Raw genomic sequence first — 12,006 nt, 5'->3', positions numbered from 1 at the left:
TTTCTTGACAGTTTGTTCCTGGACCCCACATCAAGTGACATTATTAAAGTAATAATCTCATAATTAATCTCACTGTAATTCTGTAATCTATTCCTTTTAATATGTTTCGATCCATCTTATAAATTACTTCATGTTTGGATCTCTGTGTCTAAGGAATTATTAAAAGTCCTTCACATGTTCAGCTTTCACTAACTTAAAATCATTAGAAAGGTGACACCTGGGCGGCTCAGCAGTTGAGCATCTGCCTCCAGCTCAGGGCATGGTCCCGGAGTCCTGGGATAGAATCCCACATCAGGCTCCCTGAGAGGAGCCTGCTTCTCCCTCTGCCTGTCTCTGTGTTTCTCATAATTAATAAATAAATAAATAAATAAATAAATAAATAAATAAATAAATAAATAAATATTTTTTAAGAAAATCACTGGAAAGGCTTTCTCAATATAAAGTATTAGTGATAGGGACCTTCCTACTAAATTCTACTAGAAGAAATACAGGTATTACATGTATGTAATTTGTAGTAGTACTCATGTAGGCCTACTTATTTAACATTTAAAAATATAAAATGACAACACGTTGACTTCCTCTAATAAAGAAGAGCAGTCAAATCCAAGAAAATGTGGCCCTCTCTTAGACCCAGTTGAAAGGATCCATAATATGACACTGTGACACAAAAATTACTTTGAGCTAAAGCTATTTGAGTTCCTGAAATTATTTCTCTATCTTAACGCGTTGTCTTCCAAAAGAACTCAATTGTCATAAATCTGCTCCCAGGAAATAACTCTAATTTTCTCAGAGGAAAAGCAAACTGCACACCAACACAGACATTGTCATAAAACTATCATTATCTCCAGTATGTTCTCATAAGGGTTCATTTATCTTTCTAAAGTCATTTGTCATCCTATAAGTAACCTTTCTCCTCCCTTTTTAAAAAAGTGATTTGTTTCCCCAAAGTGTTCTTCTCCTCACTATCCCCTATTAAGATGTATATAAGGCCCAAATCCTAACACCTATTTGAGTCACATTTCCGTGTGAACTCAAATATATATCTGTCTTTCTCAGTTTAATTTGCAGACAACCAAGAATTAAATTAAGAGGATAAGGAAAAATTTTTTCCTCCCCAAGACAATAAATTATAGCTATATATTTAAACCTCTATATTTTCTTATCATGTTTTATTGCATATTAATGATGTTAAACATACAAAATATTGATTTATTTTAAAGCGAACTGTTTTATCTTGTAAATAAATGCCCAAGAACAGGTTGAGCGCTCTGTCTTAATATGGCTCAATTTTTATGAACTCCAGGCAGGAAGTATTATACTGTTACCAGAATTTTCAGATATATAATGAAGTAACATTTTACTTACTGTATGCCCTCTCAAAATATTTCCAAAACTTCAACCAAGAGATTGAACAACATTGCAGGCTTTTCTTTCCTTTTTCTCTCTAATTCTATTATCCTCATTATTGGAAGGCAAAAGGAAGGTGAAAAGACAGGTAAAAATGACACACAGTCTGGTTGGGCTGTTTTCTAAAGAAAGCTATAAAGCTTTGAGAGGACTCTAAAAAAACTAAGAAAGAACAAAAATCTTATGCCTTTCAAGAACCATTTTACAAATCAACTTAAGTGCCTTACAATGTTATTAAGCACTTTTATAAGTAAATCATCTAAATTTGAGTGCATGTTTTTCAAAATCAGTTGAAAATCTTTAATCAAAGTACTCAATAAATAGAGCACCAAAACTTCAGTTTTGAAACTTGTTAATGAATTGCAATCACTGAAAACAAAGACTGTAGAGGAAGATGTTGAAATTCATCCTTTCAAAAGCAAAGGAGGAACTGGATAACTTAAGGAATAAAAGCTCACACAGGATACAAAATTTAATTTTGAAATGGTATCCTTGTGCTCCACAATACCTTAAGTTGTAAGAAGAGTCTTTTCGGTGAAGCTACCATTTTCAAATGAAACTGCTATATTTATATTTAGCAGAGGATTGAATAAAATTGAAAAGGCCTACAATTTTGCAACATCTTACATGATGAAACATTCTGAAGAATCATAGACACAAGTTATCTTTAAAAATTTTACACCTAAAAATTTGTCAAAGCAACAAATGCTGAATGGAACAAAAAAAAATCACCTAGAGGAAGATAACAGGTGATTTATTTTTAAAGGAAGACAATTTTAAAATTGCACTTTGATAATATGATAATATGATAATAAAATATCATGATACAATATTATAAATTGATATGGTAAAAAAATGCTGGAAACATGCAAAATTATTATTCTGCTTTTATTGCTTTTTACAATGTTATGATAATATAAATAAAAATTATAACTGCAACATTGAAGTATATGCATATTTGGGTTTTTTTGTTATTTCTATGACAGATTTTCGAAAATAGTTTCAAGTAAACTGGTTTTACAAGTAAACCAATATAAATCCAATTTGTTGGTCAATAAATATTTCAAAACAGATGTCCCTTTTCTCTCTCAAACATAATGCTGTTAGAAATGACAAGTTATCTGTTTAGTCTACTTATAAACTACCTGACACTTATCTGACTGCAATTTACTAACCATTGGACAGAGAGAGACACCAAAATTACACTGCAGGAGATTGTGTAAACAAACCAAAAGTACCTTAAAACTCAGTGAAATGTTCTATTTCAAAAATCAACATTATGACTCTTCTAAGACAAACTGCAGGAAACGTTAAAATTCTGGCAAAGAATTCAACTGTGATCTTATTATTAACAGTTCAAAATACATTTTGAGTACACATTCTCTAAAGTCACAAACTACTTTCAAGAATACCTTTTCTAGGGGCACATGGGTGGCTCAGTTAAGGATTAGCCTTTGGCTCACATCATGATCCCAGGGTTCTGGGCTCAATTTAAACCCTGTGTAGGTCTCCCTGCTTGACAGGGAGCCTGCATCTCTCCTCTTTCTGTACCGTGCCACTACTTGCGCTCTGTCTCTCTCTCTCCTCCCTGTCTCTCAAATAAATAAATAAAATCTTTAAAAAAACAAAAAAAAAAAAGAGTACTTCCTATAGTCACATATTATCACATGTAAAAAAAAAGACATTAACATAAGTATTTTTATTACATAAATATTTGAATAGCAAAAGACTGAACATATCCAACTAGCCACGAATACAGGATGGCTTTCATGAATTATGGCACAACCATAGTACAACATGCAAATCAGCTATTAAAAAGAGATAGGTCTATTTATGCTAATATTGAAAGATCTCTGACATATAATGTTAAATAAAAAGAACAACATGCAGAAGACGATACATTTATAAGTGTTTGTGTTTATTTTTCCTGAAATATATATACACATATACAGACATAAGTACAAATATATGTGTAAAGGTGTGTATGTATCCATACACTCACATTTATGTGTATGTGTGCATGCCTGTGTGTTGGCTGGGCAGAGGTCTTGTATGTGAGGGTACTCTTTAGTAGCATCGTAAGTACATATGACATACTATCAAAAACTTAAATAAAAATATCTAACAATAAAAATCTTTCAGTGAACATTTGTTCTACTCTAGAACAAATCATTAAATGCAAGGGCAATAGGAGAATTGCAAAAAGTTTTTTTAAAGATAAAAAAATATATAAATCAGATTATAATGGAAAAATGCAAATCAAAACAAGATAGAGCATACCTATAATATTACTGTCAGATTTTTTCCCCCTAAATCTAAATTACAAGTATACTTCTTTCATTGAATTGTAGTTGTAAAATTATTTTACTCCTCACTCTGGAAAGACTAGTATTTGATGACAAAAATGAAAATATTAAATTTACATTTGTTAAATGTCTCTTTGAAAAGTTTACAGTTGCATTCAACTAAACCAAATCATTACCTCCTCCCCTCCAAAAGACAAACAGGATATTGTGCAATTTTCCATTTCAGTGATAGCAAGAATTATTAGAATTCTTTCAGAGGGAACTGCTCTATATACAGCTATAAATTCAGTGTGTCCATAAGAGGAGGTAAGATACGGAGGTTCCGAAGTCATCATCTTGAACTGAACTTCAGAGACTTTAAAGATTTTATTTATTTATTTGAGAGAGAGAGTACACAAGCAGAAGGCAGAGGCAGAGGCAGAGGGAGAGGGAGAAGGAGAAGCAGGCTTCCCCGTGGGCAGGGAGGCTGATGCAGGGCTCAATCCATTGATCTGAGCTGAAGGCAGATGCTTAACGAACTAGCCATCCAAGTACCCCTGAACTTCAGAAACGTAAGGGACATATTTTATCCAGACTCAGATGTTATGGTGCTAAATCCCAATACATTTGTCCAAGATAGAAACATAGGAGCCTCCTGATCTCATCATATCCAAAGGACACACTTAATCTACAAGTACAAACACAACAACCCTCTCTTGAAAGAAATCCAGAAGCTAGCTAAGTAAATAGTACATACCAGGCAAACAAGAAAATAACCACATCACCCATATCAAAATGGGTCTCAGCATACCCCAACTGCTAAAAGCCAATAAAAAAAAGAATGGCAGCTTGGACAATCACAAAGGTTTGAGAGAAAAGAAAGAGTGTGAGTTTGGCTGATTAATAAGGTACATTTTCTACAGAGGGCCACTTGTCAAATTGAAAGAGGTGACTATTTATTCCAATGAATTGAAACCAGAGTCAAGGAAAATGAAGAAACAGAAAAATATGTTCCAAACAAAAGAACAATATAAAACTCTACAGATAATAAAATGAAGGTAAGTGATGTATCTAACAAAGATTTCAAAATAATGTCATAAAAATGTTCTCCAAGGTTAAAAGAACAATACATGACCAAAATGAGAATTTCAACAAAGAGAAAATAATTAGAAAATACCAAACCAAGAACTGGACTAAAAAACTCAATTAAAAAATTCAACAACAGGCTAGATTAAGTGAAAGAGAAAGAATGAAATTTGAAGTCAGGGCAGTGCAATTCATTCAAACAAAGAAGAAAAAGAATGGAGAATGCAAAAGAGTGAAGATAACTTAAGGGACTTATGGGACACAAGAGCTGACTAATACATTCATGACAGAGGTCTCAGAAGGAGAAAAAAGAGAGAAAAGGGCTGAATGCTTATTCAAAGAAATAATGGCTTAAATCTTCCCAACCTGGGCAAAGAAAAGGACATTCAGATCCAAGAAGCCTAAAGAAGTCCATATTAAGATGATTCCAAAAAGACCAACACAGAGACACATTATAATTATTAACAGTTAAAGAAAAGGAGATCAATGAAGCCCAAAGTTAGGTAGAATGAAGGAAATAATGAAAATTAGAAAAGAAATAAATCAGAGACTAAAAAACAAAATAACAATAAAGATCAATGAAACTAAGAACTGAGTGTTTGAAAAGATAAACAAAATTGACAAATCTTTAGTTAGACTCATCAAAAATAGGGGGAGGACTTAATTAAAACATTAAAAATGAAAAGATTTTAAAACCAACACCAGAGAAAAACAAAGGATCATAAGAGACTTCTATGAATGATTACATGGCAACAAACTGGACAAACTAGAAAAAATGAATTCCTAGAAACACAAACTAACAAGACTAAATCTTGATGAAACAGAAATCTGAACAGACCGATTAATAGTAATGAGATTCAATCAATAATCAAAATCATCCCCAAAAACAAAAGTCCAGGACAAGATGGCTTCATTGACAAATTCTACTAAAAATTCCAAGAACTGACACCATGCCTTCCAAATTCTTCCAAAACACAGAGAGGAGGAAACACTTCTAAACTCATTTTATGAGGCCAACATTACCCTGATACCAAAACTAGACAAGAATGTCACAAGAACAGGCCAATATCTCTGATCAGTATAGATGCAAAATTCTTTCAATATTAGTAAATTAAATACAATAATACATTTAAAAGATCCTAAACCATGATCAAATGGGGACTGATTCCAGAAATACAAAGTTCAACATCTACAAATTAGTCAATATGATACAACACATTAACAAAATGAAGGATAAAAATCATATGATCATCTCATGAATAAAGATGTGGTGTATATATACATACAATGGAGTATTACTTAGCCATCAAAAAGAATGAAGTCTCACTATTTGCAATGACATGCATGGAGCTACAGTATATTATGCTAAGCAAAATAAGTCAGTCTGAGAAAGACAAATACCATATGATTTCACTCATTTGTGGAATTTAAGAAACAAAGTGGATGAATATAGAAGGGAAGGAAGAATAAGATAAAGACAGAGAGGGATGCCTGGGTGGCTCAGTGGTTGAGTGTCTGCCTTTGACCCAAGGTGTGATCCTGGTATCCAGGATCAAGTCTCACAACAGGCTCCCTGCCAGGAGCCTCCCTCAACCTGTGTCTCTGCCTCTCTCTCTCTCTCTCTCTCTCTGTCTCTCATGAATAAATAAATAAAATCTTAAAAAAAAAAAAGAAGAAGAAGATAAAGACGAGAAAGAAATGAGTCACAAGAAACTCTTAACTATAAGGAACAGAGTTGTTGGAGGGGCGTGGGGAGGGAGATACAGTAAATAGGTGATAGGTATTTCTGTTTCACTTGTAATGAGCATTGGACATATTATGCAAGTGATGAATCACTAAATTCTATCCCTGAAACTAATATTATATTATATGTTGTTAACAAACTTGAGTTTAAATAAAAGCTTGAAAGAAAAAAAATCGTATGATCATCTCAAAGATGCAGAAAAAGCATGTGACAAAATTCAACCTCCAATTATGATAAAAACTGCAAACAAAATAGACATAGAGGGAATGTACCACAACATAATAAAGGCCATATATAACAAATCCATACTTAGTGTGGAACTCAATAGTGATAAGCTAACAGCTTTTCCTCTAGGATTAGAAACAAGACAAATATACCCACACTCACCATTTTTAATCAACATAGGATTGGAAATCCTAGCCAGACAATTAGACAAGGAAAAGAAATAAAAGCATTCAAATTGGAAAGGAAGAAGTAAAACTCTCACTACTCACAGGTGACAGGATATTCAATATAGAAAGCCAAAGGCAAAAAAAGAAAGAAAGAAAGAAAGAAAGAAAGAAAGAAAGAAAGAAAGAAAGAAAGAAAGAGAGAGCCAAAGGCTCTACCAAAAAAACTGTTAGAATTAAAACAAACTCAGGAAAGTTGTAGTATAAAAAAATCAATACACAACATCTGTTGCCTCTCTATACAATAATTACAAGCTATCAGAAAGAGGAATTAAGAAAGCAAGCCTATTTACAAATACATCACAAAGAATAAAATACCTAGGAAAAAATTTAATCCAAGGAGGCAAAGGACATTGATACTAAAAAACCATGATATTAATGAAAGAAACTGAAGACCAAAAAAATAAATGGAAAGATATGCCATGCTCATAGTTTGGAAGAATAAATTGTTTCAATGACCATATTAAGCAAAATCATTTACAGATACAATGCAATCTCTATCAAAATTCTAATGGCATTTTTCACAGAAATAGAAGAAACAACCCTAAAATCTGTATGGGACCACAAAAGATGTTGAAGAGCCAACACAATATTGAAAAAGAAGAACATTGGGGGCGTTACAGTCCCTCATTTCAAACTATACTAAAAAGCTAGAGTAATTATAGTATAAAATCAATACATAAATCAGGGGCAGCCCCAGTGGTGCAGCGGTTTGGCGCGGCCTGCAGCCTGGGGTGTGATCCTGGAGACCCGGGATTGAGTCCCACATCAGGCTCCCAGCATGGAGCCCCTCTGCCTGTGTCTCTGCCTCTCTCTCTGTGTCTATGAATAAATAAATAAAATCTTTAAAAATAAATAAATAAATAACTGTTTAAAAAAATACATAAATCAATAAGACAGAACAGACAACCCAGAAATAAATGTATATATGATCAATTAATTTACAACAGAAGGCCCAAGAATATACAATGGGGAAAGCTCAGTTTCTTTAATAAATGGTATTGAGAAAACTGGACAGCGACATTCATAAGAATGAAACTGGATCACTAACTTATATATACACAAAAACTTATATATACACAAAGATTAACTCAGAATGGATTGAAGACTTGAACATAAGACCTGAAATCATACAACTTTTTTTAGATTTGATACCAAAAGCACAGGCAACAAAAGCAAAAATAAACAAGTGGGACTATATCAAGTTGAAAAGCTTCTGCAGGGGATCCCTGGGTGGCTCAGGGGTTTGGCGCCTGCCTTTGGCCCAGGGCGCCATCCTGGAGTCCCGGGATCGAGTCCCGCGTCAGGCTCCCTGCATGGGGCCTGCTTCTCTCTCTGCCTTTCTCTCTCTCTTTCTCTCTCTCTCTATATATATATATGTATATACATATATGAAAGGGAAACAGAACATGAAAGACTCCAAACTCTGGGAAACGAACTAGGGTTGGTGGAAGGGGAGGTGGGCGGGGGGTGGGGGTGACTGGGTGATGGGCACTGAGATGGGCACTTGACGGGATGAGCACTGGGTGTTATACTATATGTTGGCAAATTGAACACCATAAAAAAATAAATTTATAAAATTTAAAAATAATAATAAAATAAAATAAAAAAGAAAAGCTTCTGCATAACAAATGTAACTGAACAAAATGAAAAGGCAACTTATGAGATGGGAAAAAATATTTGCAAACCATATATCTGATAAGAGGTTAATATCCAAAATATGAAAAAAAAAAACATCATATACCTCAAAAGAAAAAAAATCCAATTAATATACAGGCAAGGGAACTGAAGAGACACTTTTCCAAAGACTTGCAAATGGCCAATAAGCACATGAAAATGTGCTCAACATCACAAAACATTAGGAAATACAAATCACAACCACAATGTGATATCATCTCATACTTGTTAGAATGTCTGCCGTCAAAAAGATAACAGATAACAAGTATTGGCAATGTTCTGGAGAAAAGGAAACCCATGTGCACTTTTGATAGGAATGTAAATTAGTGCAGCCACTATGGAAAGCAGTATGGAGGTCGCTCAAAAATATTAAAAATAGGACTACAATGTTGTCCAACAAACCTACTTCTGGGTATGTATGCAAAGGAAATAAAATCACTATGTTGAAGAAATACCTGCACCCTCAATTTAGTGCAAAACTATTTACAACAGCCAACACATAGAAACAACCTGCATATTTATCAGTGGATTAAAGGATAGTGAAAAGTTTGTATGTACACACACACACAAAAACAAATATATTGCCCTGATTGTTGACACAGGCTCTGATCAGCAGTCCTCCCAGTACTTATCTTCCTTCTCCTTGGACCTGCTGTCATCCTGAATCTCCTCCACCACTTCCCCAAACAATTCTGAATGTTCCCAGGAGTTGAGTGGCAGAAGGGGGCTCAGGAGGGGCTTCCTGGATCCTGTGCCCCAGAAGACAGGATGCTGAGACAGCCTTGCCCAGTGTCTCTTTCTGTCCTCAGGTACCAGTCAATGATTCCTCTTTCTCTCTCAAGTAAATTCAACAACCCATCAGGCAAGCCCATTACATCCAATGTCATAGATGGAGAAACTGAGGTTCACAAGAGAGCCTGGGGTCACTAGAAAGTTGAGCTAGGTCCAGGGCATATGATGGAATATTATACAGCTAGAAAAAAAGAACGATATTCTTGTCATTTGCAACAACATCCCTTGAGGGAATTATGGTAAGTGAAGTAAGTCAGACAGAAAAAGATAAATACTGTATGATCCCACCTAAGTGTGGAATTTTAAAAAACTGAACTCACAGAAACAAAACACCTATGAGTTGCCAGAGCTACATAGGGGCTGGGGAAATGGGGGAAATGAGTGAAGGTAGTTAAAAGGAAGAAACTTACACTAAGGGGTGCCTGGGTGGCTCAGTTGGTTAGGCATCTGCCTTTGGCTCAGGTTGTGATCCCAGTGTACTGGGACAGAGTCCCAAGTCAAGCTCCCTGCTCAGTAGGGAGCCCGCTTCTCCCTCTCCCTCTGCCCCTCACTCATGCTTGCTCTCTTTCTAGTGCTCTCTAAGTAAATAAAATCTTTAAAAAAGTAAGAAACTTAGGGCCACCTGGGTGGCTCAGTGGTTGAGCAACTGCCTTCGGCTCAGGGTGTGATCCTGGGGTCCTGAGACCGAGTCCCACATCAGGCTCCCTGCAGAGGGTCTGCTTCTCCCTCTGCCTCTCTCTGTGTCTCTCATTAAAAAAATAAATAAAATCTTTTAAATAAATAAGTAAATAAATAAAAGTAATAAGAAACTTATACCATAAGAGAAATAAACACTTAGGATATAATGTATAGCATGGTACTTATAGTTAACAATACTGTTCTGTATATTTAAATGCTGCTAAGAAAGAATAGATTTTGAATTCTTTTCACAAGAAAACTGTAACTATATGAGGTGATGGCTATTAACTAAACTTACTGTAGTAATCATTTGGCAATATATACCTATATCAAATCATTATACTGTACACCTTAAACTAATACATTTTTATATGTTGATTGTATATCAATAAAACTGGGAAAAAATAAAAGTTAAGGGAGGTGTGATGATACTGTCTCATCAAATAAAGAATAAAGAGAAAGTAATTATAATATATGAACCAAATTAAAGTTCTGGATCTGAAAGGCATAAAACTGACATGAAATTTCACTAGAGGAATACAACATTAAATATCAACTGCCAAAAGAAAGAATTGATGAATGTGGAGATAGAGCAATGGACATTATGTAAACCAAAGAACAGAGAAGAAAAAAATGAAGAAAAAAATGAACAGGGGCTCAGGGAAATATGGGACACAACTGAAAAGCACCAACGTGTGTAATGGGAATATCAGAAAGAGAAAAAATGAAAGGAGCAGAAAAATATTACAAGAAAAAAATGGTTAAAACTTTCAAAATTTGATGTAAAACATTAGTCTACACATCTAAAAACCTCAACCAAACTTACTTAAGATAAACATTAAAAAATCCACACTTGGACACATCACACTAATGTGAAATCTCTAATTGAAAGCAATTAGAGAAAACGGAGTCATCACATACAATGGAACTCCAGGAAGATAAACATTGGCTTCTCATCAGAAATAATGAAGGCTAGGACACAGTAAAGATGGATCATATATTCAGACTACAGAAAGAAAAAACAACCTGTCAACAAAACCTCGGCCCAGTGAAATAATTTTTTTTTAATGAAGGGAAAATAAAAACATTCACAAATAAGGAAAAATGCCAGAATTTATTTCCAGCTGAATCCCCTCAGAAGAAATACTAAAAATCTTTCAGAGCTGAAAGCAAATGACATCACATAGTAACCAAAATACACACACACACACACACACACACACAACATATGAACAGCAAAGGTTATTAAAGTAGACAATTATAAAACAACGTAACTGCATATTTTTCCTTTTTTTTTAATTGACTTAAAAAACAATTGCATAAAAAAGTATACATAGAACTATATTGTTGCACATTAACATGTAGAAACAAAATATAATTGACAAAACAGCACAAAAGGCTTGGGAAGGAGAAAGCTGTACTGAGTTAGAAAATGACACTAGATGGTAAATAAGAATATTAATATAATAAGTACTATAATACCCCACACATACTTTCTTCTCTTATTTTCTTGAAAAGACATAAAATTATATAACCTAATAAAATAACAATATATGTTTGAACCACAGGTCCACTTGTAAGCACTTGTATACTATAGTACTGTAAATGTATTTTCTCTTATTAAAAAAAAGATTTTATTTATTTATTCATAAGAGTCACAGAGAGAGAGAGGCAGAGACACAGGCAGAGGGAGAGACAGGCTCCATGCAGGGAGCCTGATGCAGGACACGATTCCAGGACTTCAGGATCATGCCCTAGGCCAAAGGCAGGTGCTAAACCGCTGAGCCACCCAGGAATCCCCATATTTTCTCTTCTTTACAACTTTCTTAACATTTATTTCCTTTTCCCTAGCTTACTTTATTGTAAGAATATGATATGTAATACATAT

At 34.3% G+C, this 12,006-nt stretch overlaps 1 protein-coding gene across 12 annotated transcripts in view; it reads right to left on the bottom strand.

Moving 5' to 3' along the window:
* GPHN (gephyrin) overlaps positions 1-12,006 on the bottom strand; it is a 620,043-nt gene that overhangs the window by 431,464 nt on the left and 176,573 nt on the right. The window lies entirely within an intron of this gene.

This window comes from Canis aureus, chromosome 9 (assembly GCF_053574225.1).
Source record: "Canis aureus isolate CA01 chromosome 9, VMU_Caureus_v.1.0, whole genome shotgun sequence".
Lineage (NCBI taxonomy): Eukaryota > Metazoa > Chordata > Mammalia > Carnivora > Canidae > Canis > Canis aureus.
The sequence above is the reverse complement of the archived record's forward strand: the minus strand, read 5'-3'. Positions and strand labels throughout refer to the sequence as shown.